Below are 9,391 nucleotides of genomic sequence, written 5' to 3'. Positions count from 1 at the left end.
TTTACTCAGGGCTGGATTCATTGACCCTAGCTGGGGAAGGAAGGGTAAAGAAACTCCCCCTTGATAGGATAACAATGATGCCACACTTCAGCATATGGGTACATCCGCAGGTCCCCTTAGTTTGGACCCATTCTGGTGCAGATAATTCATACCAATGATGAGTGTCAAGTCTGCCCAGAGAAGGCAAGGCACTACAGTGATGAACCCTGAACAAGTGCCGCCCCTCCCCCACAACTAGTCATCTCTGTTTGCCTGAAGCACCAAATGGACATGCTGTGGCCTGATTTTTGGTGTAAACTTGGCTTTTCTTATTTGCCAGCTTTCATCAAAATCAGTAAGGGTTCTTTCCATTGATACCTAGAATGTTCCCCAAAATTTTGGAATTGGTCACACGTATATTTCAAAGTTATTGCGTTACAGACCAAAAAATGCCATCAAGTCAAGTGTAGGGCCTTGCTTCTCATGGCCATTCATAACTCTGGATATTCTTGTTATCCATAGACATATCCAGTCATTTTTTTTAAACCCTTTGAGCTCTTGGTCTCAATGACCTCTTGTGGCAATGAGTTTCACAGGATACTTACAGATTGTATGTAAGTAATTTCCTTTTATCAGTTTTACATTTACCACCCCTTAATTTTATTGAATGTCCCCTTGTTCTCCTAATTAAATGTAGTAATGACCAACTTTGCACAACAAAAAAATCTCTGTAGGCTGTATAATGGAGTCACAGCTTTTAAGGCCAGAAGGTACCATTATGATCATCTAGTCTGACCTTTATGGCCTGTTTCAGAGTAGCAGCCTGTTAGTCTGTATCCGCAAAAAGAAAAGGAGTACTTGTGGCACCTTAGAGACTAACAAATTTATTTGAGCATGAGCTTCCGTGAGCTATAGCTCACTTCATCAGATACATGCAGTGGAAAATACAGTGGGGACATTTTATATTCAGAGAACATGAAACGGTGGGTATTGCCATACACACTGCAATGAGAGTGGTTAGGTAAGGTGAGCAATTACCAGCGGGGGTGGGGGGGAGATCAAGGTGGGCCATTTCCAGGAGTTGACAAGAACGTGTGAGGAACAGTGTGGGGGGGAAATAGTTTTACTTTGTGTAATGACACATCCACTCCCAGTCTTTATTCAAGCCTAATTTAATGGTGTCCAGTTTTCAAATTAATTCCAATTCAGCAGTTTCTTGTTGGAGTCTGTTTTTGAAGTTTTTTGTTGAATTGCCACTTTTAGGTCTGTAATCGAGTGACCAGAGACTAAAGTGTTCTGTGACTGGTTTTTGAACGTTATAATTCTTGACATCTGATCTGTGTCCATTGAGTCTTTTACGTAGAGACTGTCCAGTTTGGCCAGCGTACATGGCAGAGGGGCACTGCTGGCACATGATGGCATATATCACATTGGTAGATGTGCAGGTGAACGAGCCTCTGATAGTGTGGCTGATGTGATTATGCCCTATGATGGTGTCCCCTGAATAGATATGTGGACACAGTTAGCAACAGTCTTTGTTGCAAGGATAGGTTCCTGGGTTAGTGTATTTGTTGTGTGGTTGCTGGTGAGCATTTGCTTACAGACAGCCTCCCCAACCTGAAGCAAGGACTGGCCTGTCTCCCAAGATCTGTGAGAGTGATGGGTCATCCTTCAGGATAGGTTGTAGATCCTTGATGATGCGTTGGACAGGTTCTAGTTGGGGGCTGAAGGTGCTGGCTAGTGGCATTCTGTTTTCTTTGTTGGGCCTGTCCTGTAGTAAGTGACTTCTGGGTACTCTTCTGGCTCTGTCAATCTGTTTCTTCACTTCAGCAGGTGGGTATTGTAGTTCTAAGAATGCTTGATAGAGATCTGGTTGTTGGTGTTTGTCTCTGTCTGAGGGGTTGGAGCAAATGTGGTTGTATTGTAGAACTTGGCTATAGACAATGGATCGTGTGGTGTGGTCTGGATGAAAGCTGGAAGCATGTAGGTAGGCATAGCAGTCAGTAGGTTTCCAGTATAGGGTGGTGGTTATATGACCATTGCTTATAGCACTGTAGTGTCAAGGAAGTGGATCTCTTGTGTGGACTGGTCCAGGCTAAGGTTGATGGTGACTTGTGTTATACCAAAGTGGGACTAGATGATCACAATAGTCCCACTGGCCTTTTAAAAAACAATGAATTATGTTTATGTTCACTTTTCTGTCATTCTGACGTTAAGTGCATGTATATGCAACAGCCTATTTGCAAAGGTTGTGGCAGGTCTTTGCCTGACTCATTTAAATACCTGAATCCCAGGGTTCTGACCAGGGATTTTAGCAGGTTGCTGTGTGTTCTCCCATGCCCTGTAACATGCGCATGCACACACATTTCATTTGCCCACCAAATACAAGACTGAATCCATCTGTCTCTATTTTCAGTTATGCTATCATTTACTGAGTACTCTTCCCAATCACTAAGTAGGTGGACATACACAGTGCTGTTTGGGAAGGGGATGCTTATGTGCCCTTGTTTATCTCCATTAGTGCCAGGTCTCTGTGCCCCATTCCATGAACAGCTGTATTTCATATATCTACCAAGTGCATGTGTTACTGAACTTACTGCTCTCATTTTCCGGTACTGCTCCCTGCAATCACTGCCTGAGTGCCAGGATGCTGGCTGGGGCCTCAGGGAATTGCTCTGTATCCTAGATACAAAACACACTGCTTCATATATTTCTCTCAAGTGTGTGAATTGCAGTCCAGGGGTCTCCATTTCACGTTGTGCTTGGTGTGAACAAGTCAGCGTTCTTGGCATGTGTGAATACGCTTGTTTATGCATGAATAGCCACATCCAAAAGAGCAATAGCAGCACCTCCACAAAACATTCACATGAACAGAAACTGCTCATCCAAATGAGCATGGAAACACCAAACAAAAAAGTAGGTTCCAGCTAGCAAGGGTCATGAACATCCTCTCCCATTATTGGACCAGCTCTAGTTGTCAGCATCAAATGCCAGACATGCTTCTGCAGACTGCAGAATCCCTCAAAAATACATTATTTGTACTAGGACCCCATTGTGCTAGGTGCTGTAGAGCAGGATTGCTATTTCTATAGCCCCAAAGGTCTACATCACCTTTTACAAGCAGATAGAATGAAAGGGTCCTTGTCCCATCCCACCAGAACACATACATGGGTTATTCCCAGCTTAAACAGCAGAGCACTTGTCCCTTTCAGTCACAATCCTGAGCATTAGTACAGTTCTGGGCTCTGGAAACTCCTTTCATGTTGGGGACTGGCTGGGTCCTCTGGCATTCCAGATTCTAGACAGAATTGGCAGGCATGTGTCTTGAGCTTACGATGCTATCTGTGCCTTTGTCTTATTTGGCTCAGGTCTCAGGAAGCTCGTCAGACCTCAGCATATGTAAACGCTACAAGTGCTGCTGCAGCTACGCTATTGTAGCGTACACACTGAAGTGATGGAAGGGGTTTTTCCATCTCTGTAGTAAATCAGCCCCCTTGGGAGGTGGTAGTTAGGTCAATGGAGGAATTTTTCCATCAACCTAGCAGTGTCTACAGTGCAGTTAGGGTGACCTAACTACGTCGCACTGCTACTTGCCAGGAGTGAAAGTTTAATGGACTGTGGGTTTCAGAGGTGAGTGACCCACCTTCTCCAGAACAAGTCACCTGAGGTCAAAGGGAACAAAGTGACAAACAATATTTAGTGTCATGTCCTTTTCTCTTTAGTCTCCCATGCCCTTAAACATCTCACTGGCAAAATCCTGTCAGCAGCACAGAAATAACCAAGTGCCTTTACTAATTCTGTCCTTTGGGGCTGGACAAACATCAAGTTTTCCCTTCTTTGTGTGCACAGATGCCAAGAGTTGAACAGTTCCACATCTGATATTCTGTGTTCACTATTTCATGCTCTCCTTTCATATTTCCAAACTTTTGCATATACCCATGAGCTTCAGCTTAAAAATATTGTCTGGATTTAGTGCTGGTGAAAGCATTTGACAGCTGTGACGCAACCAAGCATATAGTTGTGACATGAGTGCTAAAAAAGGCGGTGGCACTAAAGGGATGAAATATGAGCCTCTCATATTAGAGACCTGGCTATTATACCCAGATAAGGAGTATAAGGCCTTGCTCAGTAACAAAAGCTGAGAAGTGCAGAAATATTAACAGTGGCCGTGTGGAAGAAATGATCCTAAAAAGTATAGCATCCTAGTTTCCAGTGCCCCTTCCCTTGTACTACAGGGCATTTTGCTGGGGAATTGCATGCTCTTTCTTTCATGTTATGTGAGCCCTTTTACCTAAGATGGGCAGGCATGACAGGACTGCCCAATGTGAGTGACAAGGTGGGTGAGGTAATATCTTCTACATGATCGTGTGTTGGTGAGAGACAAGCTTTCAAGCAAGGAGAGCTCTGTGTGGCTCGAAAGCTTCTCTCTCTCCAACAGCTGTTGGTCCTATAGAACAGTGGTCTCCAAACTGGGGTGTGGATCCCAGGGGGTGCGCAGTGGCAGGAGTGCTGCCAGACAGCACTCCACTGGTTTGGTTTTTTGTTGACCTTCAGCAGCAGCTCTGCACGTCCATGACTGGTGTTCCCCTCCGGCGGCCTGCCTGCAGCTGGACTTCCAGTCTTCTTCCGTCAGCAGCGCGTCGGCCTTCCACTCTTCACCCTGGGGGTGCGTGAGCCAAAAAGTTTGGAGATCACTGCTATAAAAGATATTACCTCATCTACCTTGTCGCTTGAATATCCTGGAACTGACATGGCTCCAACAATTCTACATACAAATGTGAGTGTCATGCAAGACAGGCACATCTGTCTGTCAGTGACCAGGGATATCTGCATAGGCCTGTGAATGGACAAAAGACTATAAAATAAAAATAGTAGCAGAACCAAACAGCAGTTTTGACGATGACATTATGAAACCATAACTGGTTAAGAAACTACATGTCCAAATTCATCCCAAGAGGAAAACGTCCCCAACAATCCACCTCTGCAAAAGTAATTTAAGCAACCATCAACAAGCTGAAAGAAAACAAATTAGATTGGTTTCCCCCAAGTCCTACATAAACAGTGGCTTTCCCCTGGCTCAGAGGTAGGGTGGTTCATATGAAAAGAAAATACAGTTAAAGCCCAGGGGCTACCATCCACTTGGCAAAAGATCTGTGACCCCAGGCTGCCATCAAACAAAGGGCAAGTGCTCCTGAAACCTCAGCACTCAGACCACCAGTGCTCTGGCTGCCCTGACAATTCCTAACTGCACTGCTCTCCTGCTTGGTTACGCTTAGACTGGGTGGAGTTTGGGGCATCCTCTGGGCTAATGTTTTGGTCATGGACGGGGCCAGATTAACTTTTTGTGGGCCTGGTGCCAAACACATTTGTGGGCCCCCCGGGGAATGAAGGGGCCAGGGGCAAGAGCACAGTGGGCAGGGTGGATTTAGTTTAAATCATGATTTAAATCACTAGTCAGGAAGACTCACTTTAATCCTAGTTTTCTACATAAAAGTGCATTCTTGTTGGTTGTTATAACCTTAATACATATTCTTCACAACTCAGATGTAGGTTTCATTTTTAGAAGGTACACACTATACACTTTTAATCAGGGATTTATTTTGAAAACTTTTCAGATGAGTTTTACAGCTATATCAGAAAATTAATGATTGTTGGGTTATTTCATTTACCAAAGATAATTGAAGCAGATATTTATGAAGTCATTGGGAGGTGAACTATCTCCAATTCAACAGGTTGATCATTAATAGTTGGAGGATTTTCTTGCTAGGCTGTATTAGGAAGAGAATATCGCCGGACAGACACTTAACATGGTTGTTTTAGTTAAATAAAACAATTGAAGTATTCTGGATTTTTTTTCTTCAACAGCAAACACAATATTTTAACAAAAAAAGCATATGTCCCTCACTTCTTGTCCAGATCTATTCCACTCCCAACAATCTTCTATTCATTGAACTTCTGGAAGGAAACTTTTCACTTTTAAAGAGAGGTAAGGGATTGACTCTGCATACACAAATTTGCAGAAGAACAATAGAGTTGAGGTCTGTTATTTCTCACATCTCTCTCTAATTTTAAAAACATATTTTTGCTGTTAACAAGCATGTTACCTCTGGATACACAAATCCACAATCTGAGAACTGCAAAACTAAGCATCTCTGATAGTATCTTCTAGACTGAGCACTGAGTGCTGTTGGGTAGATAGAAAGATTAACCTAAATAGTCTATACAGAAGCCTGTAGAACCCCATAAGATTGGGTCCCTAATCCATGAACTATTAGAACTCATTTACAAAACTAAATTCTTAAAGATTACATGAATCTATTGTCTCACACTATAGAATTAGAATTTATAATCTCTATTCCACAGTGAGATATAATGTATCTTAATTAAAACTATCTTTAGATAAAAAAAAATCTGATTTTTTTTTTAAGTAATGGATTTTTATCCACCCTAACAGCAGGAAATAGTGGTGGGGAAGGATTAGTCCCCAGCTGGAACGAGGCAGGGGCCAGGGCAAGATGAGCACAGTGGGGCATGGCGGGAGGATTAGTCCCTGCTGACTGGAGCAAGGCAGGGGCTGGAAGCAAAAGCACAGCAGGGCAGGAGCTAGGTCCTTGGAGCAAGGGAGGGGCTGGGGTAAACTGCAAGCGCAGCAGGGCTGGGGAGGGGGTAAACAAGATCCCCCCCCCTGCCCACATAGAGTGGGTACCTACCTTTTTCCTGGTTCTAGCCCATTCTCTTTATCTCTCTCTGAGGGTGGGGGTGCACTGTGCACAGGGCTTGGGGTGCAGGGTCTGGGAGGGAGTTAGGGTGCAGGAGCAGGCTGGGGGTTGGGGTGCACAGTCTGGCCAGGAGCGAGGGTGAGGGAAGGAGCTCAGGGTTGGGACAGGATGTTGGGGTATGGAGCACTTATCTGGGGCAGCTCCCATTTGGTGCGAGGAGTGCAGGTGGGAATGTGGAGAGGGGGGCAGGAGCTCCAGTTTGGTACTCAGGGTGAGGGTGCAGAAGTCAGGGCTGGGTGTGTGAGGGGGGGTGTGCAGGAGTCAGGACATGGGGGGGTGTGGGGGGGCTGGGGCATAGGGGGGGTGCAGGAGTCAGGGCAGAGGGCTGGGGGTGTGGGCTGGGGTCATGGGGATGCTCCCAGCCCCCTGTCCTGAGTGGCTCACAGCAGGGAGCTAGAGGGGGTATGCCCTGATTCTATCCCCTTCCCCAAGGCCCCACCCCTGCCTTTTCTCCACCTCCTCCTCTGAGCAGCTAGTGTGCTGCAGCCCCCCCCTTAGCATGGGCAAACAGCTGTTTGGAGGCAGGGGAAGCGCTGGGGAGGGGCAGGAACAGGGCACACTCAGGGGAAGAGGCAGTAGAAGGGGAGCTTGGCTGCTGGTGGAGTCTGCCCTGCATCAGGAGCTGGCAGGACCAAGCTTCTGCCTGCTGCCCCTGCAGGACAGAGCAGTGGGTGGGGGGTGGAGAAGAGCAGGCCGGGCGGGGGCCCCTTTGAAGCGTGGGCCCAGCACCATGGTAAGTCCAGTACTGGTCATGGAGGCTGTAGAACATGTGAGTTTTGTCTGCTTTCCATGTTGACTTGAACAGCTTATGTGACAAGAAAGCTGGTCCAGGGCTTAGGGGGTTAGCCCAACACTTGGGAGACCTGATTTCAAATCCCTGCTCCCTCACAGACTTCCTGCGTGACTTGGGTAAGTCATTTTGCCTCTGTGCCTCACTTCCTCGTTGGTACAATGGGAATAATAGCTCACAAGGGATGTTGTCAGTTACTCTGTTATGGCAGTAAGGGGGGCTAGACAAGTACTTTAGATAGCTAGGTTCATCAGAATGCACTGGGGAACTCGTGAAGTACAAACACCATGCCTATAACAAGCATCCCACAGATGCCCTTGCATATGCAGGCTACCCACAGCTCTGACCATGTACTGCAGCTGGTGTGAAGGAACCAGGAATGGCCATGCTCTCCTCCCTCTAGGACAGCTGTTCTCAACCTGTGGGCTGCATGTGGCCCAATTAGCACACAGCTGTGGCCTAGCTGTGTGCTAAAGGCTGCTGGGCTGCACAGTGGAATCTGGGTTCCTGGCTGTCTGGCATGGCAGGGTCCAGGTTCGGGGCTGCCAACTGGCCCCACAGGGTCTCAGGCTGCCATCCAGCTCCACACAACAGGGGCCTGGGGTCCCTGCCACCTGGACCCCCACCCAGGGCTCTGCTCCTGGCCCCAATCTGTGGAGGGGTCTTTGGGGGGGTGGTGCTGGGCATAGGGGTCTGTGGAAGGAGGTTCACGGGGGGGGGTAGGGGAGAGGGAAGGGTGCTGTGGTTCTCCACCTGCAGCCCAGGTAACACATTGTCAGCCACGTAGATTAAGAGCCACTGCTCTAAGAGCTAGGTTTCCACCTTCCCTTGTATCCTCATTGGCTGGGTGGGCCTCTGCCTCTATATACTCTGTAGCTGGGGTTCGTGTGTCTATTTTGTCCCCCTTGAAGCAAAGCAGGAATTATTTTCAGGGAAGGAGATTGTTATTTCAGCTGCATAATGTCACAGGAGAGCAGGCCCACTTGGGAAGTGAAAACACTGGTGTTCTTCTAAGCTGGGAAATCAAAAGCTGAGGTGAAAAGACAAATCTGGCAATTGGTATTGTGCCCAAACCAAACCCTGTCTGCCCAAGTCTGGCTTTATTCTAGGCTCAGCAGAACACACAGAGGAGAGAGATGTGACTCCCAGGGTGACAGCCAGTGCTTAATTTGTACAGGGGCTTGCCAGGGCTGACCCCGGCACCTCTAGGCTTGGCAGTTCGTAGCCCTGGCTCCTCTGGGCTTGCCGTGTTATGAAAGTAAAAAAAAAATTGCTTGGGCCTAGCACATAATTCCTTGGGCCCTGGCACCAATTTCATTACCAATTAAGCACTTGTGACAACGCAACTTGTGTGCTGTGTACGTGCTTGCCCCCCAGCAACAAGAGCCCACCCTTTTTGTAAACAGGAAGCTGGCAAGCAGCTGCTGAATAAGTCATTCTGGGGAGTTTGTCCCAAACTGGCTTTCAGCTTGTGAATGTGTAGGAAGGAAAAAGCCGTGAATAGTCTTTTGTGACCAAGTCTGGCACCAACGTAGGCTCTGTGAGCAGAACAAGAATGTGGCCATTTAGAGCGAAGTCAGCTGCCCTTTAAGAAATCGAATGATCCTTTCCCTTTCCTGCAAAGCTTTATTCAGAGAAGAATGAGAACTAGAGAGTGAACAGCCCCTTTCTTTACAGGCACCAGGATTTGTGTTCCAAACAGTGCCTGTCAGAGCCCGGGAAACTGCCCAGCTAGAGGGAAGAGCCCAACCAGCATATCCCTCTTGGTGCAGCCATGCTCTTTCAGGAGCAAATGAGCGTATGGACAGCTGTAGTCCAAAGCTGGCCACTGCTTCTGCCCATT

This window comes from Chelonia mydas, chromosome 10, assembly GCF_015237465.2.
Source record: "Chelonia mydas isolate rCheMyd1 chromosome 10, rCheMyd1.pri.v2, whole genome shotgun sequence".
Taxonomy (NCBI): Eukaryota; Metazoa; Chordata; order Testudines; family Cheloniidae; genus Chelonia; species Chelonia mydas.
This window is presented reverse-complemented; position numbering follows the sequence as displayed.